Raw genomic sequence first — 20,962 nt, forward strand, 5'->3', positions numbered from 1 at the left:
AAGCAGACAGACACATATAGCAAGCCATGACTTCAGAGCAAGTTGCGTACCACCATGACCGAAACAAAGTTGGCAGTGCATTTATCATAAAGTACATGGAAAAGACATGCACTGCACCCGAGTATGTCCCTTGCTGTATGTCCCTGTGAGCTGCCCCTTTCCATGTCTCGGAAGGCTACATGGTTGATACAAGTGCCTCAATGGACCCTGGTGTACCGGAGGGTATGTGCCACTGCCCCTGCATGTGTCCTAGACAACCCTACTATCAACAGCCATCAGTCCACCAACACATCTGAGCTGCATTGTGTGCTTCAACACCAATATTCGTCTAAGCTCACCCTCAGTGCTGTGACTAAGCCTGCATGTGCAACTCGCCTTGTGCAAGTTTTGCTGTGTCGTGGCCCCCCTGTGCTGCTCACCTTGCCTGGAGTTCCTTGGAACATGTCAGCAGTTCTAGGATGTGGGTCTGCAATCCCTGTGCCTCTGCTTGTGCACACATGTGCATGTGGGCACCAACAAACGGGTCCAGAATTCCGTCGTCCAATGGCCCATGTCTGCTGGCAAAGGTGCTCTGGAGGCTCATCCCCCTGCAGAAAGGGCATGAAACATGTGATTAATGCTTCAAAGTCATCTGTGTGTGTCTCATCAGGCATCTCATTACTTGACCATGTCAGAGTGTCACATCACAAATCACACCATCAGTCCGTCTTTCACATCCAAAGTGTGGAACACTATCTATAGCATGAATTGCAACAAGCACGTGTACAGGAAAGATATGAAACATACTACACAATGCATAGCAATCAATGTACACATTAATCATGACACACCCTATCTAGCAAAAGCTGAACAGTGGACAATAACACCAAAATCATCCCCACTAGGGGTGTCAACACAAGTCACACAGCACCAGACATGCCACAGATATGACAGTCCAAAGCCCTTGCGTAATATTCTGTAACACCGAACCATCCTTGCGAGCCCATGGATAAGGGAGGCAGGAGTGGCATATGTGAGTCAAGGACCCCAAGCAGCAAACACACACACAAGACAAGCCTGAAAGGCCCAGCTGGAACCGACAGTCGATGCCTTCAAAAGCCACAAAGCACCGCACCGTCACATGAAAGCACAATAGACTAGCAATTTTAAACTAAATCAACTATTAACTAATTACACTAACAATGGAAAACCTACATTACCTAATTAAACTAACTATCAAACAGAAACTTAACTAACTAAACTAAAAGAAAAATAAAAAATGGCCACATACGACCCGGGGGAGAGGGGAGGCACCCAGGAGGGGGGAGGTACAGGGTGCTGCTCAACATCCACATGCGATGATGCGAGCCAAAAAAAAAACCTCCATGGGCTCAATGCCTGCACAGCCCGACCTATGTGGGAGATAGATGGTCGTCCGAGTCTGGCTCATCCTGGAAAGGAGGACGTGGCACAGTACCCTGGCCAGGCCTAGCCGCAGCTTGCCCCTCGTCGGCAGCAAGTCTGTCGGACGGGTGAGCCTGGTTCTGTGTGGCAATGTGACATAGGTCTGCATGCAGAACCTCACGTGATACACGTGCTTCCTCTTGCAAAGTAGCACCTATAACACGGAGTTCCTCTTGCAAGGCCTGGCTGGACAACCGCTGCACCTCCCGGCAAGCCTGTAGCTCAGCCGCGATGGTACGCTCAAGCTGTGCAAACCTCTCCTCTGCCTGCTGCCTCTGGGACATCATAAGGACACCCAGAGTGGATCTGAGGGAAGCATACTCCTCCCTCAGGGCATCCAGGAGCGCCTCTGCGTGAGCAGCAATTGCTTGACGCAGAGACGACATTTCAGCCTGGCGTGCCCTGTCTGAGGCCACCATGCCCAGCCTGAGCGAGCGGGCCGTGGACCGTGCCACCTGCTGCTGGAGAAGCACCTGCCTAGCAGGGGGGAGCACAGATCGGGCCACACGCTCCATGCTCTCAGCGATGTTCTCCATTGCTGCCCCCTGCCGTTCGGAATTGGCAGTCATGTCTTGCTCCCACTCAGTATACAGCGGTTGCGCGTGGCGACCCCGTTGCCTGGCTTGACCCCTGCGGGACCCAAGGACCGGGGGTCCTCGCTGTGTTGGCACCGCCCGCGGCTGCACGACTACATGCCCCTGTCGAAGTGATGTCCCAGGCACATCAGTGACTGGTGTGGAGGGTGACCCTGCGTCCTGATCCACCACGGGCGGAGGAACCAAGACTGTCTGATCCCTCAGTGCAGGGGTCGCAGACAGAGGAGTGTCCTCATCAGAATCACTCACCCCTGACACATGGACTTGATGCTCATCCAACTCAACATGGACGTCAGAGTCGTCATCAAGGCTGGACTCATAGGCAGCCAGAGACAAGATGGACTGCAGCACTTGGGGGTTTTCGTGGCCTACCACCCCACGACCCCCACTAGTGCCGGGTTGATGTGGTGTTACCAACCCTGTGTCTGGCATGACAACACCATCCTCCACCTCCATTGCGTCATCACCTGAAAAATAGAGAGAAAAAAGGTCACTACACATGTCAGAAGCACACAACACACACACACCAAGAGCAAACGCATCCGCCAGACATGTGACACACAACATACAACCTGGCATGCATGCTGGGTCAACTTTGAATAGCTTCTGTGATCAGACCTGTTGAAAGGTGGCAGTTTCCATGGAAGTGGGTCTATGCAGTGCAGAAAATGTGTACGCCACTCACTACCTACATGTACAAGCACTACATGGTGTGTGCCACGAAATGTGAAGGCAGTGCAATGTCAAATTCAGACATCACGTGCATTGTGCATTCAATGTGTACCATATCTAGAAGCCAAGCACCCCTCCACCCCAGTACCAAAGCAGGGATGCCTAGCATGGTATCAAAAGGCTGACCATACACCTGTGTATTGACAGGCAGTGTTGACTGGCATCAACAGCTTAATGTGATTCAAATGACAACACTGCAAATGATGCTGGGACAGTAGGCAGGGCACATGATGAAAACTCCGGAGGCCGCCCACGTGTGAAGAAGACACAACAAGAGTTGGACAGAGTCATTGGCCATTGAATAGGCTGAGGCCTGTGAGCCACACAGATTGTCAGAGCCTAAACATGTGTGCAATGCAGGACTGAGCCACAGTTGACATGTGAAGGCTTATGAGATGGCAGGCAATGTATGTAACCAAGGACTTATATTATAGTGATCATCCAGTCAAGGACACATAGGGGCATGCGTGCAATGCACATGGAGCATGAATGGGCACTCATGTCCCTGCGGGACATCTGACCCATGCACTGTACAAGTGAGATACCCTGCATCGAGTACTAAGGCTGTACCACACGGCATTTGTCTGGCAGATTCTACGCTGGAAGTTAGCATCTACACAGGACACATGAACAAGAAACTACACATTGGCAAGATTGAAGCAGACCAGTGCAAAGGTGGAACTGGGGTGCAGAGTGGCGGAGGAGGGGCAAGGGAGCATGCCTACATGGAGTCCCGAATGCAGGCAGAGGAGACATGCATGACGGAAGCATTGCATTACTTACACATCAGAACCATGTACACGTCACATGTAGTGGCAATCATGCACAACACATCCCACAAGTGAAACACACACGTCCTCAACAAACACGCATCAACACTCACTGGACTGCGCATCAAAGTCCAGCATCTCTCCCACTCCTTCGACCAATTCAGGTGGTATGAACTCCGCAACGAGAGCCTCATGCGGAGTGAGCTCTTCCTCCTATGGTGCAGGCCCACCGCCAGTCACCAGAGTCAAGTTGTAATTAGAGGCACGCTTAGCCTTAGTGCTGCGCTTGATGTCATTCCAACGCTTTTTGCACTCTTGCGCCGTGCGCACCTCATGGCCGAATGAACTGACATGTTACGCAACATGCTTCCAGTGGGTGTCACGTTGGGCAGCCGTAGTCTGACTATTGGCACCCACTAGCATGTCACGGCTGTGGCCCCGCACGTAGTCCAAGAGGAAGTCCAGTTCCTGCTTACAGAAAGGCTTCTTCCTCGACGTGCAGGAGGTCGTGGCTGTGTGTGGGGTCCCAGCCTGTGCTGCAGGTGCAACCTTCCTCCTCTTGGACTGTGGCGCAGACCCTGGCTGGCTAATGCCGTCCTGACCAGTATGGCCAGTGGGTTCGGTGGATTGAGCCAAGGGAGTGGCAGGTGGAGGGATGACTAAAGGCCTGACTTGTGTCAGTGGCAGCTGGGTGCCCACTAATGGACCCTGCGCAGCAACATCAGCTGTGGCAGGGTCATTGACCGCAACGGTCCTGGTTGGGAGACTCACAACCGGGGTGCTGTTGGGTGCATCTGCCCCTGCACTTGCCAATACCCGGCTGTTCGGGGCAGCAGATGACATGACTGCCCCAGGGACACGTGTCTTGGTCTGAGCAGCCCGGCCTGTCCCTATGGTTTCCCCCCTGGCCTGTTGGAGATCTACCAAGGGCTCTTCAAGTGCCAACACAGCCTGCGCTGGCAGACCCTGAGCCTGGGTGGCGGTGTCCACAGCTGCACCTGCAGCTACCACTACCCTTGGGACCGTGGCAGTCGATGGAACGGACTGCCGGGTCAAACGGGTGCCAGTGCCAGATGCAGGAGCTGCATCCCCCGGAACCACAGGGGGTGGTGGCATGACTGCACCGACACATGGCACAACATTGTGCTCAAGTGGCGCACCCCTGCCTCTTCCCCCTCTGTGGCCGCCCTGGACACCCTGGAGTCCCCCTACTCCCTGGTCACCACGGCCACGTCCCTGACCACGCCCGCCACGAGCAGGACGCCCAGCTGAGGCGCCCCTCACCTTTGGTGGCCTCCCAACCATGGCACTGATGTAGAAGTGCTGGCACAGATGGAGTGGTGCCAATGGGAGGTGTACACCACAATTGACCTGGGCAATTGGGGTGAAGGGGGTGGGAAGCAAGATGTTAACAGCCCCCCTGCACCTGCAAGGCTGTATGTGACCCCGGTGATGTGGTGACGGGTCACACAACGCTCAGGGACCCCAAAACTGCAGTAAAACCGTGCACGCAACCCTGCAGCCTACGTGCGCGGATTCAACCTCCCGCAGTACGCGGTGGCACCCAGTAACACGAATAACGCATACGCGTGGGACACGCAGGCTACTATGACATCGAAAATGGGTGCGATACACAGGGGCACCCGCAGTGGGCCCTTTCCTCGTATTACACGCGGACGTGCCGTTTTTCACGCGCGCTGAAATGCCCATGCACGCCTGTACGCGTCACATCACAGGGGCGCTTGCGCTTGAGGGGCCTTCTGTCCAATGAAAATGCGTATGCGTGCAGACGCGCTTACGCGCTAAGGGCCTTTCCTCGAATTACACGCTGACGTGCCGAATTTTCACGTGCCAAATCACTCCGTATCAAGCTGGCCACGCGTAAGCACACGGAAGACCACGCTCCTGCCCAGAAGGCCGAACTACTGCCCCCCCAGAGCCCCGAGCACGCTCCCACCTGCCATCTGCTGCTGCCTGACTGCCTGCTGCCCACGTGCCCTGCCATTTGCTGCCTGCACATCAGCCAGGGGTGCTGTTGCTGTGACCACCCCTGCTGGAACCGAAGACTCCCGACTGGGATTCCATCGCTCCACAGCCCAGCCTCAGGACCCAGTTGCCCACCCACTCCTGCCTCTGGGGTTGTCATGTTGGGGCAAACACCATCTGAGACCACTGACAACCCCCGGCCAGAGAGGCAGAGGGGCACCAGCTTCAGTGCCACCGAAGTTGGTGTCCTGGTGGAGCAAGTCCTGGGGCAGTATGATGCCCTCTTCGTAAGTTCCCGCGCCGACAAGGAAGGACGGACTCAGATCTGGACTGACATTGTGACTGCCATCAACGCGCAGGGGGTGGCAGTCCGTGACTTACAACATGTCAAGAAGCGCTGGGAGGACTTCAGGTCCAGGACCCTGAACAAGGCCCGGCGCCTCTTGAAGGCAGCGGATGCCAAGGGGCGCCGGGGCCACTTGTCGGAAGAACAGATGAGGGTCCTGGAATGCATCTCCCCAGTGCTCCACGTCCAGGTCCTTGAGAGGCAGACCCGTCTGGAGTCGAGCGGTAAGTGTACATGCATCCTGATTGTGAGATGTGCGTGTGGTGATTTTTGAGTGGTGTGCAGGTTGCACATCTGTTTGTATGGGGTCGAGTATGGGTGGGGGTGTACAGGGCCGTGGGGCTAACACATGAGAGGGCTGGAATGTGTGAGACATGGATGGTGCTTGTGTGTGTAGGCTTGCATGCCAAATGCAGTTGTGTGGGCACACATGTTTGGATGAATGTGTATGTAAGTAGACATGTCCGTGATGTCACGCATGTATGTTGTTTTCAGCTGCATGTATCAGCACTGTGTACATGTGCATCTGTGTGTATTTGACAAGGGTGCAACAGTGATGCGACATGGATGCATGTGACAGCGGTATGTGGAAGCCTGATCTGGGGTCTGGAGGTGGGGATCCCACTGGTGCTAGTGGTGCAGAGCAGGACCAGGGACAGGAGGCAGCACAGGCCGCCACAGAGGTGCCTGTGTGCAATCCTGTCCCTGATCCTGTCCCAGCATCATCTTGCACCAGCAGGGATGCCTACGTCCAGACCCATTTTCAGGCAGGGGATGAGCTCACGTCAACTGGCCTTCCTCTGCCTGCGGACGTGGCTATCCGGGTCCGGGTTGAGCCTGTTCTGAGTGGTGTGGCGTTGCGTCAACGGGCCATGCGAGGTGACCTGCAGTCTTTTCATGAGGAGACTGCACGTCATCTCGAATGGCTCGTTGACCACGTCAGCCTGCTGGGACAGGTCACCCAGGCCGGATTCCTCCGTATGATGGGGCTTGCTACGACCCCCTCCTCAACTGAACCCCCTACGCGCCAGTCGTCCTCCGTGCCATCTTCCCACCCATCAGTCACCTGGGTGCCCTGTGGAGCTGCCTCTGACGGTGCGGCCAGGCTGGTGGAGGAGGCAACCCTGCCACAATCGGGAGTCGGACGTCCAGCAGGGGTGGCCACATCAACGACTGCACCCAAGCCGGCGGAGGATGTGCAGGCAGCAGGAGGCAGTGCACGGGCAGAGGCACAGCAGCAGCAGCAACGTGGTGGGAGCCATGAAGGCTCGGGGCCTTCAACATCGGAGGGGCAGGCATCGGCCGGAGGGCAGGAGGACCCAGAACAGAGAGTGTCTTCCGTGTGGCAGCGGTTGGGCCACGCCATAGATGCGGAGAGGCAGCGGGCGGAAGAGGCACGGCTCACAATGGTCAGGCGGAGAACTCTATGCGGAGGGCCTGAGGCGGGCCGAGTGCCTAGAGGCAATCCGCAGGGGTTTGGAGGTGGACACGTCGACGGCCCTGCGGACCCTCGGGGCCATGGAGGAGGACCGCCTCTGGGACATTGAGCAGGAGTTCGATGATGCCCTGGCCCGGGACATCCAAAAGTGAGCCGTCAAACTAGCCCGCTGCCCTTGTACATAGTTATGTAGGTAGTGTTAGGTTTAATTTTTTTTGGGATTTATTTTGGACCTTTTGGACATTGGCCACATTTTTGTATATAGTTTATTTTATTAGTTAGTGTAGTTAGATAGGTTTCCTTTCTTTTGTTGGGATAATGGACCCTGGCTTGTTTGTATGTACATAGTTCACTGTTGGATTGTATTTTTCTTTCACATTTTAACCATGGAGCAATGGCTTTCTTTTTTATTTCCCATTGGATTTTGTTTTGTGGACAGTGACTTTGGACACTATTACTTTGGTTTTTCATTTTTGGCTTTGCTTTTTTTCACGGACATGCTTCTTTTCATTTTTGTACATTCCCATTTATGTTTCTTTATTTTTGATTCTATTTATGTTTCCTTTAATACATATTTTTTTATCAAACTTCAATGTGTAGTATCTTCTCATTGGTTTCATGCATATCATGATATGGGTTTTGAGATTCACTGACACCCATTGGGTGTATGTGAAGGAAATGTGTTTGTTTCGGAACTTGCAATTGGTGTTCTGTCATGTAATTGCCAATTATGAGTGGGTGGATGCAATACTCGGGGGGTGTTTTGCATTTGGAGGCTGACCATAGGGACCAGGGATCTAGATTGTGATGACATGTTGGCTGTGGAACATGAGTTGGACATGGGTGAGGGCCTGGTGGCGGGTGCCCCTGCACTGCTGGGGGGTGGGGGAGTGGGAGACATAGGTGGGGGCCTGCTGGCAGGTGCCCCATAGTGCTGGGGGGCGGGGGTGGTGGGGAACATGAGTTGGACATGGGTGGGGGCCTGCTGGCAGGTGCCCCACAGTGCTGAGGGGTGGGGTGGTGGGGAACATGAGTTGGGCATGGGTGGGGGCCTGGTGGTGGGTGCCCCTGCACTGCTGGGGAGTGGGGGGGTGGGAGACATGGGTGGGGGCCTGCTGGCAGGTGCCCCACAGTGCTGGGGGGTGGGGGTGGTGGGGAACATGAGTTGGACATGGGTGGGGGCCTGGTGGTGGGTGCCCCTGCACTGCTGGGGGGTGGGGGGGAGACATGGGTGGGGGCCTGCTGGCAGGTGCCCCACAGTGCTGGGGGTGGGGGGTGGGGAACATGAGTTGGACATGGGTGGGGGCCTGCTGGCAGGTGCCCCACAGTGCTGGGGGGTGGGGTGGGTGGGAGACATGGGTGGGGGCCTGCTGGCAGGTGCCCCACAGTGCTGGGGGGTGGGGGGGTGTGAGACATGGGTGGGGGCCTGCTGGTAGGTGCCCCACAGTGCTGGGGGGTGGGGGAGTGGTCGAAATGGGTGGGGGCCTGCTTGCAAGTGCCCCTGCACTGCTGGGGGGTGGAGGGGGTAGGAGACATGGGTGGGGGCCTGCTGGCAGGTGCCCCACAGTGCTGGGGGGTGGGGGGAGACATGGGTGGGGGCCTGCTGGCAGGTGCCCCACAGTGCTAGGGGTGGGGGTGGTGGGGAACATGAGTTGGACATGGGTGGGAGCCTGCTGGCAGGTGCCCCACAGTGCTGGGGGGTGGGGGGGTGGGAGACATGGGTGGGGGCCTGGTGGAGGGTGCCCCTGGTGGCTGGGGGTGCAGGGGGACATGCGTTGGTGGGTAGTAGTGCAAGTTGACATGTGGGTTGGCTGGGGGGCATGGCCATGGTGGATGGGGTACCTGCAGGACATGTGCAGGGTAGGCCCCTGTGGTGTGAGCCACCTGCAGGGGCCGTGGAGGGTGTAGAGGGAACACCTGGGAGGACCCACACGTGCAATTCACGTGTGGTGCTCCCCGCGCACCCCTGTAATACACGTACCCTGATGGAATCGCGTGTGGAACTTCCTGCGCACCCCTGGAATACACGTACCCTGCTGGTGTTGCGTGTGATTCTTCCCCCGCACCCCGAAGTACACGTACCCTGATGAGATCGCGTGTGGAACTTCCAGCGCACCCCTGATACACACGTACCCTGCTGATGTCGCGTGTGACACTTCCCCCGCACCCCGAAATACACGTACCCTGCTGAAATTACGTGTACAACTTCCCGCGCACCCCTGAAATACACGTACCCTGCTGGAATCGCGTGTGGAACTTCCCGCGCACCCCTGAAATACGCGTACCCTGCTTGCACAGGGCCAATCGCGTGTGGAACTTCACGCGCACCCCTGAAATACACGTACCCTGCTGATGTCGCGTGTGGAACTTCCCGCGCACCCCTGAAATACACATACCCTGTTGATGTCACGTGTGAAACTTCCCCCGCACCCTGAAATACACGTACCCTGCTGAAATCGCGTGTGGAACTTCCTGCGCACCCCTGAAATATGCGTACCCTGCTGAAATCGCATGTGGAACTTCCCGCGCACCCCTGAAATACACGTACCTTGCTGGAATCGCGTGTGGGACTTCCCGCACACCCCTGAAATACGCGTACCCTGCTCGCACGGGACCAATCGCGTGTGGAACTTCCCACGCACCCCTGAAATACACGTACCCTGCTGAAATCGCGTGTGGAACTTCCCACGCACCCCTGAAGTACACGTACCCTGCTGAAATCGCGTGTGGAACTTCCTGCGCACCCCTGAAATATGCGTACCCTGCTGAAATCGCATGTGGAACTTCCCGCGCACCCCTGAAATACACGTACCTTGCTGGAATCGCGTGTGGGACTTCCCGCGCACCCCTGAAATACGCGTACCCTGCTCGCACGGGACCAATCGCGTGTGGAACTTCCCACGCACCCCTGAAATACACGTACCCTGCTGAAATCGCGTGTGGAACTTCCCACGCACCCCTGAAATACACGTACCCTGCGGCAATCGCGTGTGGAACTTCCCGCGCACCCCTGAAATACGCGTACCCTGCTCGCACGGGGCCAATCGCATGAGGTACTTCCCGCGCACCCCAGTGATACACGTAGCCCGCTTGCCGTGCTGGTACAGGGTTAGCGCAGCCCTTTGCGCTGGATTGGGGATTTTGATGGCTTTTCCCTGCGCGAGAGGCGTTCTTGGGGGCATAACTGGCGCTGCTGCATGGTCGCTGCGCCACTGTGCGCCACGGCTGGTTTTGGTGGCTGGAATCCATGAATACGGCGTGCGCGGAAATGGATTTTAGCGCACGCGGCTGGCGCAGGGATTTCCGCGCGCACACTGTGCGCCAGCCGTGCGCTGCATTCTATGAATTACCCCCTTAATTAAGTAAGATTGCATCGTACAAAATTTCTTGTGAGAAAACATCATTGTCTCGCAGTCTACATAATGTTGACATTGTGTGCATGTAAATATCCAATCAAAATGATATAAATACATTTGTGCCTTTGTTGGATTCAGTAAAAGGAGAGCTATTGATATGCCTGCATTACACAAAGCTTCAGGAACACAATTAGTCCACACCTTTGGAAATCTAGATGATGATGTAAGTACATAATTAGTAAGTATTCCCAAAATATTGGGGGTCTTTGCTCCTATAAGGCACTTTATATATAGACTAATCAATTTCCATAATACTTGAGTGTAAAGAGAAATGACACCTAGCTCATATCGCAGAAGAGGCAAGGGTGTACACTTTGGAAGGCCCAGTACAGAGTTCCAAAACTTTGCTTCCTTGCAGTCCCAGTACTTACTGGCTTTTGGAGTCACTGTTTCTTGTCCGTACGAGATTATTGGTACAACTTTTTGTTGGTAGAAGGTCATAATATGGGTAGATGTAAATTTGTACATATTTATATAAGAGTATCTTTGCCTGCAAGGTTAATGTCCGAAGTTTGGCATCCAATGTTGTTGTCTGGATAATATCACTGTTTGTATCAGTGAATGGCAGTCCCAAATATTTGTATTCTGAGCAACTAATAATGCTTTATACTGCAAGGTCCAATGATGGATCAATAACTTAGTTGTTCGAGTCTTATGACAGATAACAATTTGCGTTTTTTCATGATTTATAGTCAAATTGTTCTCTGCGACATACTCATGGAATTTATTTAAAAGATTTTGGAGGCCTGTTGATGTTAATGATAATAAAACCAGGTCATCAGCATAAAGTAGCCACATGATTTTTTGATTTCCCAATTTTGGAGCATCTGAGATGGTATCTTCAAACCTGTGACCTATATCCAGCAAAAAGAGGTTAAACAAAGTGGAGGCTAATATACACCCTTTTTTCAATCCACACTCAGTTGGAATTCTGGCAGATAGTAGACCATCAAGCGTCAACCTTAATTGTATGGTAGTATTAGAATGTAAAAGTTTAATTAAGGTAAGGAGGGATAAGGGACACTCATAGCGTAGCAATTTTGCAAAAAGTAATTGTCGATCAACAGAATCGAATGCAATGAGAAAGTCTACAAATGCCAGATATAGCTTTTGCCTCTGGTCAAGATATTTGGCTTTGAGTGGATTAAGTGGGAGCATGTTTGGGGCTGTGCCAGGCCAATTACAAACCCGGATTGAAAAGAGTCACGTTTTAGCTCACATCTCGTCCACTCTTTAATTTCTTGTAGTATAATACGACAAAATACTTTGCCTGGAGCATCTAGCAAGGCAATTGGTCTATAGCTTTCGGGCTGGCGAGAGTATCTTTTTTTAAATAGGGGAACAATGATAGAATGTTTCCATGTAGGAGGAATACATTGTGTATAGTTAATATGTTGAAATATTTGAAACAATATTTCAGACCAAATTTCAGGGTTCTGCTTAAAGATCTTATTTGTTAAGCCATCAGGCCCCGGGGCTTTCGATTGACTTATTGTATTAATAAAATACAATATGTCCGCCTTCACTATATCGAGGTGAAATAAAGTCTTTTCTTCAGGTGTTTGTTGGTATGAACCAGTCAAAGGATCTGCATATATCTTAGTGAAATGTTTAATCCAGATTGCTTCAGGGACACTATGTACTTGTGTCATCATTTGAGAAGTAACTATTGACTGATTCAATACCAACCACGTTTGTGCAGTGTTTTTATTTTGCATCAGGTTCAACATATGTTCACCATCTCTTTGAATTAAACTTGCACGGTAAGATCGCATCCAATTTCTATATGTCGTATTAGCTCTGATTATGGCTGTTGCTCTTTGTTGACCACTCAAATTTAAAGCTTTCCATTTTTGGGCGCGATGTTCTGACTTTTTATTTTTAATTTGACTGTCAAAGATATGTGCTTTCCCATTAATTTGCATGTTAGATTTTTATATACTGTGTATTTCTGCATTAAATCATAATATGATATGTCAGACCATGCGCCACTATGTCAAGAGTGAACAAATGCCGACTTTAAATCACTTGCAAAATTTGTGAGGCTTTTTTCCGTCCATCTGAGACAGTTCATTTGCGCATTGGCTATCACAACTACCGAATAATGCATTTCACCAGGAGTTAGTGACTGATTTAACTCAGTCCATTTAGTGGTAAGCATTCGATGATCACTAACCAGTACATTGAGCACTCGAAAAAATTGTATTCTAGTAAGTAAATTATAATCTACATACATATAGTCAATAATCGCGCTGTGAGGGCCAAGTTTCCATGTGATGTTAGGCGGAGCATCTCCCATACAAGAACCATTAAGCATGCAAAGTGTGCGAGAGGATATCAAATGTTCCCACTGTATTATCTTATTCCTTTCCTTTGGGTTGGCAGATTCAAAACAATGTAAATTTAGGTCATCAGCCAGTATAACATGTACAATTTCAGAATTCAGTGCAACATAATCCAACATTTTAGAAACCTCATGCAAATAGGTAGAATCTTCAATGCCATTGGGATTCCAATATGCATTAATCAAGGCATACAGGATTGAATGGACAGATACAATGGTAAGCTGGATAAATGTATTCAGGGCATATGAAAACACAATGCTAAGTCCGGAACTGATTTTAATACATGTGAGAAGTCCAGACATAGGACAACCCTTCTCACCCTGCAGCACCGGGGTGAAATAGGTTGTATAATCATACCACACAGGTGAGTTAGTCAGCCATGTTTCTTGGAGTAAGACTATGTCATACTGTCCCAATTGGGACTCTACATTACTAAACAGATGTCGGTGCCCACAAGTATTCCAAGATACAATTTTTATGGTACTGTTCGTTCCCTGCTGTGTATGTCAACTAATAGCCTCACAAGTGCATACACATTTAGAATCACTTTGCTTAAAACAGTTTGAGGCAACAACATCAGATACTACTCTAGGTAAGGTTCCTGCACGAGAAGAACTTTGCCGTTGTACTTGATTAATTTGAGTATGGCCTAGTAATAATAAAAAGCCCATACCAAATCATTCTTCCTTTGTGGACCAGATGATATTGCGGACTATCTGAGATCGTAATCGCAAACATACCAACCCCAAATTGGTTTCATTACCAAATTCAACCTGATCAATATCAGCTGTTCCTATGTCCTCCAATTTGTAAATATCGGAGAAGAGTTCGAGTACACTGTGTCTATTCAACACATATTGAGGAAAGGGAGCATTCCGGCAACCAAGTATTAAAGTAGTAACATGTTTATCAGTTATTGGCAGATTTGACTTTGTATGCGAAACCTGTTTTGGTTTTTGTATATCTACCATTGCTATATAAGGTTTTTTAAGTTGTTACTTAGGTAGTAAAGATAGCAGATGCTATTTGTTTACTTTTAGTTTCAGAGTCATTAATACATCCTTCAGATAGAGTCAGTGCCTTTGCTCCTCCTTCATTAATATTCAGCTGCTTATAATCAGGATTTAGAGTAGATAATTTAGGTGGAATCACAACAGGAGCACACTGTTCACTGTGGTTTATGTGTGGAGCTCCTACATTAGGTAAGTTAACAAAATGTGACATGTAGGAGTCAACCTCTCTTCTAATTTCCTGTCGTCTAGTTTCTCTGTTGCTTTATTTTCTCCTGAAGTCTCAAATAATGTTACTTTCAGAGGAACGACAACAGGTAATGAGGTTATTTCTTTAACATGGTTGTGAATCGCTTCTACGAGATCATCCAGAGGAGGATGGAGTTTATTCACACTGTCACTCTCATTAGTAGCTTCTAATTCATTTTACATTTACAGCAGAAGCCAATTGTGTATTCTTTGTCGGGACCTCAAGTGTTTTAATGAATTGCTTTGTAGCGCATGACATTACATTTTTCTTAACTTTCATATTCTTAGTCTTTTTTACAGAATCACATGCAGTGGTCACTTTTCCTGTTTGTAGTTTTACGTTTGTACCACCATTTGGCTTGGTTCCAAATGGAACCCCCTTTGGAGGTTTTGTGAAAATTGTATAGGCTTTTTTTGCCTACCTTTTCAATCATGCTTTGAGATGTTGCAGTGTCATTATTCTGCTCTACCACAACATCTGTTATTATGCCCTCAATGTGTGGTAAGGAAAATTGGACATCTGCAGTTGGTATGGTAATATTATATGGCATATTAGTATTGCAAAATAACATTGGAGATGTAGCTTGAGCATTGAAAATAGAGACTGCATTATTTCCACTTACTCGATCATTTTACTCGAGTGGAACCTTGAAGTGAGATTGCCATGCAATAATGCTTGTGATCTGAGTACTCTGAGTGTTTATTTTATCATTCAGACTCTCATAAAGTTTTACAATCGTATGCATAGTCGTGTTCAAAGCCTCCAGAGCAAGACCTACTACTTTACTCGTTCCATCGACAACTGAAGGATTGTCATTAACAGGTGTTTGCCTAGGAGTTGGGGCAAGAAATGATGAAGCCACATACAATCTACCAGGACTTACTCCAGAAAACATATCGGGAGAGAAAGACAGTTTTTCAGGGATGGTCTGAACAGTATATTCCGTATGCATTGAGTCCAGATCAATAACAGCTATATCTCCAGAGACATCAAATTTTTCCCTCTCATTGTCCGCTGTGTCATTTACCACTGTTTCACCACTCAATACAGTGCTATCAGATAACGAAACATTGCAGACTACAGAATGGATGGAATTACTAGTTGTTGTTCTCATAACACCTCCAACAGCAGCCTCCTGAGTACATGGTTCTGCCAGGTTAGTGGCCACTGAGGCGTTTATGGATGTGGTAGGAAAGAATCTACGTATACCAGCAACAGGATTATTCTTTAATACAGATTGATCTAAATTTACTGTTGAATGTTGCAGTTTAGGGGTAGAGCAGGATTTATCTTCAAAGAACCTTTTCCGGCTCTTTGACTGCTTCTTGCGGAGGGCAGAATCAGTTTCCTGCACTATGGATAAAGGAGGCATACCTGTACGTAAAGTGTACAAAGTACGTTTCATTGTTTACAGAAAACACTCGCAATTCTTCCGCCAAAGATACCCGGTGTTCAAATTGAACTAATTTACTCCACTCACACCTTACTGTGTGTAACAGTTGTAAGAAACAATTAGTTCCAATCCAATGTATCTGGAGACCAAACATGCACCAGATCAAAGCGAAGCACCAGCACGCTGCACCTCGCAATGGCAAAGCGGCAAAGCGGTGCTTCAATGGTGCTTCGCTTGGTGCGCACAGGCTGATGCACGTGAGGTAGCCCTTTTGAAACATCAGGAAATAGTGGGCAGAGACTCACAGTGTAATGGTCTAAAACAGTAAACAAATTGAACAAAAAAGAAGTATAGGTTACGCTAGTAACCTTTAGCATTCTTTAAGTCATTGGTATTGCAATCCAATAGAGGTCGAACGGTAGTTATATGCAATTACCAAATGAATGACAGGTCAAACTTTTGAGGATCCAACTTCGTAGAAGAGAGCGAGAGGGCAAAGCGGTGCTTCAATGGTGCTTCGGTTGGTGCGTGCGTGCTAGTGCGCGCAAGGTCGCCCTTTTGAAACGTCAGGAAATAGTGGGCGGAGTCTCACAGTGTAATGGTCAAATGAATGACAGGTCAAACTTTTGAGAATCCAACTTCGTAGAAGAGAGCGAGCGGGCGATGCGGTGCTTCAATGGTGCTTCGCATGGAGTATTATAAAGATAGTGTTCTTGTGAATGGTTAGGAAACCCCTGCCATCAGAGACACTGGAGCCAGCATAACTGTGGTGGATGAATCATTTTTCAAGGTGGAGGATGTTGCTAAGGCACTCAAACGCCTCACCAAGTTAGCTGGAGGCCCTGTGCAAATGCTTCCCCAGTTACCAGCTCTCATCTAGTGTAATGATATGACTGTCAACATACCTGTTAATGTGAAGAGTGAAGTGCCTGGGAGAGTCCTGCTGGTTAATGAACTGTCAACCATCCCCAGGCCTCCCAGTAAGAGGAAACAGGAGCTCACTAGGTTTGTAAGGGAGAGAACCTTGAGAGGCTCTCCAGAGGAGTTGATAGAGGAAACTATCACTCCCACTCCACAGGAGTTGCTCACTGCCATTTCTAAGAAAACAGAGGCAAAGGGGAAACCCAAGACCTCCAGGAAAAAGTCAGACAGCACCCCTGTGCTACCAACAAGGACATACCAAAGATTGTCCAAAGTCACACCTGTGACTCCTACATCTGCTGAGGAGTGTGAGGTGCAACCTTGTGTGGTTGAGCCAGTATCTGAAGAATCAGATTTGGCAGAAGACACTGTCTTCGTTGGAGATCTTGACCCTGCTGACCATCCTGAGCTGCAGTCTTTACTGGCAGAAGGTGGACCCAACAGGGCAGACTTCAGCAGAGGACAGAGAGAGTGTCCTACTCTTGAAGGTCTTCAACAACAGGCTGCTAACCAACTAGATGGGCAAGAAGTTGGGAAGCACATGTTGAGCTGGGAAGATAGCCTCTTCTGCAGTGAACCAACTGAGTCTGTCCCTGGGGACTGCAAAAGAATTGTAGTGCCTCTTGCCAACAGACTCCAGTTCCTACAGTTAGCCCATAAGATACCTTTGGCTGCTCACTTGAGTTTCATGAAGACCAAGGAAATGCTTTCTCTCTGCTTCTACTGGCCTACGATGGGTTCAGAAGTTGAAGAATTCTGTAGGAGCTGTCACACTTGCCAAACCTCTGAGAGTGGAGCCAAGAATGCGGCACGCTTGGTGCCTCTCCCAGTGGTAGGAGTGCCTTTTGAGAGAGTGGGCATTGACATTGTCGGTCCCCTTGACCCTCCCACTTCTTAAGAGAACAGGTTTATCCTGGTTGTAGTAGACCATGCTACAAGATACCCAGAAGCCATACCTATGAGAACTGTTACGGCTCAGGCTGTGGCTAAGGCTCTACTTGGTATCTTTACCTGAGTAGGGTTTCCTAAGGAAGTGACATTCGACAGGGGATCCAATTGTATGTCCCACTTCATGCAGGCCATGTGGAAAAACTGCGGTGTCACTTACAAGTTCTCTACAGCCTACTATCCACAGACAAATGGACTGGTAGAGAGGTTTAATCATACTATGAAGAGCATGATAGGTGCTTTAGAAGAACCTCTTAAGAAAAATTGGGACCTTCTACTGCCATCCCTTCTCTTTACATATAGAGAAGTCCCTCAGGAGGGAGTCGGTTACAGTCCCTTTGAACTCCTCTATGGCTATCCAGTAAGAGGTCCACTGGCCCTGATCAAGGAGGGGTTGGAGAGTGCTCCTTCGCCCAAGCCAGTCAGAGTGACTGACTATGTGATAAGTCTCCGGAGGAGAATATCACACATGATGGCAGAAGCAAATGATAACTTGAAAGCAGGTCAAGCTCTGGTCAAACATTGGCATGACGAGAAGGCCAGCATGGTTGAGTTTACTCAAGACCAGCTTGTATTAGTTATGGTGCCAACAAGGCAGAGGGCCTTGAAGGACAAATGGATAGGACCCTTCAAGGTTGTGGGCAAACTTGGAGAGGTGAACTATTTGGTGGACTTAGGCAGACCAAAGGAGGCTCCCAGAGTCTTTCACACCAACTGTTTAAAGGCTTATGTCTCGAGACCAGAAGTAGGAGCTTTGCTTCTAGCTTCAGCTCAAGAGGAAGAGGAGCGTGAACCTCTACCTGACCTCCTCAGAGGCCAACCCTTAGATGAACAAATAGAAGGAGTTAATCTCTCTTCTCAGCTAACTTCTGCACAACAGGAGGAGTGCAAGGTTCTGTTGAATCAGTTTACCTCCCTGTTTTCACTATCACCAGGCCTGACCCCTTGGGGCCAGCATGATATTCTCACTGGTGACTGTTTACCTGTGAAAAGCAGAGGTTACAGAATGTTAGAACATGTGAGATCCCACATCAAAGGTGAGGTCAACATGATGCTTGATCTCGGGGTTATAGAACCATCTACAAGTCCATGGTCTAGACCAGTTGCTCTAGTACCAAAGGCAGGATCCAAGGAGTTGAGATTCTGTGTGGACTATAGAGCTCCAAATGCAGTCACTAAGAGTGATGCCCATCCTTTGGCAAGGACAGATGAACTGGTGGATAGACTTGGTTCAGCCAAGTACCTCAGTACATTTGACCTAACCTCAGGCTATTGGCAAATAGCACTGACAGAACATGCCAAGGAGAAAACTACATTCTCCAACCCAGCAGGCCTCTACCAGTTTAAGGTTATGTCTTTTGGACTAAAGAATGCACCTGCTACATTTCAAAGTAGTACTTTGTACTACAAACTTTGTACTTTGTACAAACTGTACTGCCGATTGTACTCTAGTCAATTGCCACCGTCCCAAACTTAGTCGCCATCTACTATACCTGAGTTATCTGCCTTATCCGCACAGGCCCCAACCATGATCAGGCCGGATTACACAGCCTACTCTAGTTCTATCTGCCACCCTCCATGGTGACGTCACAAGATGCAAACCTTACAAGCCACACTAGCCCTTCTCACTCTAACAACATTCCTAGTCCACATACCCAGACTCACTCCCACCATTGAATCCACCACCCCCCAACGCTCAGTTCACTCCCCTGCCATGACACAGACTCCACCTCAACCATTATTGAGTCGGAATGACCAAACTGAAGAACCTCAACAACATAGAACCTTCGAATCTAAACCATGCAATACAATATCTAGAAATGCTGGACTTCGAGCCAGACTTGCAAAACTATATGAACCACGCGCCAGAACACTGACCACATCTAACCGTAGCAAACCCTCACATAATAGGGGCATAGAAAAACCACACAGCCTACACCCAAAGACACAAAATGCACGTATGCACATTCCTGCCACAACTCAGGAAAAGACATGCACACCCCCATCCACCAGCCCACTTCTAAAAGGTGCACTAGTTAATGCTAGGTCCTTGATTGCTCATGCCATTGAGATTGCTGATCTTATCCAGACCGAAAATGTTGACTTCCTGGCCATCACGGATTCCTGGCTACATGCCGCCGCAGGACAGCCATCATGTTAGCAACCCCCAACGGCTACACCATCCTAAGGGCAGATAGAGGCGAAGCCCGCGGAGGGGGCATAGCCCTTATTATTAAATCTAACCTATCCATCAGGCTAGTGCCCTCGAACGACACTAAATCATGCGAAAGCCTAACAGCTAAACTAGCTATTACCAACTCCCAAACCCTCACTATCCATCTTATCTATAGACCTCCAGGCCCTTTCGGAACCTTTGAGGAGGACATCTCTACCATCCTATCGCACAACCTAAAACAATCATCACAAGTCATCCTGCTAGGGGATCTTAACCTAGGCTTCAATGACCAAAATGACCCACAGGCAACTCGAATAGCCAACCTACTCTCTGAACTAGGCTTCTCACAAAAAGTACTTCACCCTACCCACAACAAGGGTAGAATACTCGATTGAGTGGCAGACCACAACTGCAATGCCTCCATCCTATCGATCTCCCCATTAATTTGGACAGACCATCTCCTTATAACTTTTGCTCTAGAAACGATCAGACCCACTACCGCCTCAGTCCAGCCAGCACCATCCATCCCAACCAGAAACAAGAAAAACATCACCCCGGACAACCTACTCCCGCTCATCCTCCCCACACTTAATTCACTACCAGACAACCTGGACCCTGAAACACTAGTGAACGAGTACAACAAAGTCATGTCCTCTGCCTTGGACATAATTGCACCACTCAAAGTGAGACGCAGCAAACCTAAAGCCCACCTCAACTCCTGGTACACCCCCCATCTAAAAACTCTTCATACCAAAAAAAGAAAATGCGAGGTCGCATGGAAATTACAACCATCGGAAGAAAATAAAAGCACCCTGAGAGATATATCTACCCTCTACAAAAAGAAAATACTAGCAGCCAAACGGGAAACCTACAACACTAGAATAGCCCAAGCCAACTCTAAAAACTCTTCGTACCAAAAAAAGACAATGCAAGGTCGCATGGAAATTACAACCATCGGAAGAAAATAAAAGCACCCTGAGAGACATATCTACCCTATACAAAAAGGAAATACTAGCAGCCAAACGGGAAACCTACAACACTAGAATAGCCCAAGCCAACTCTAGCATGAAAGAACTCTTCATTATCCTAAAGGAAATAGAATCCCCCATCCCAGTGACTGACAACTGTGTGAAAGATAAAACATGGTGCACCAACATTCAGCAAGCCCTAGCTAATAAAGTAACATCTCTCC

Source organism: Ambystoma mexicanum, chromosome 6q (assembly GCF_040938575.1).
Source record: "Ambystoma mexicanum isolate Mex_15411 chromosome 6q, UKY_AmexF1_1, whole genome shotgun sequence".
NCBI classification, from domain to species: Eukaryota; Metazoa; Chordata; class Amphibia; order Caudata; family Ambystomatidae; genus Ambystoma; species Ambystoma mexicanum.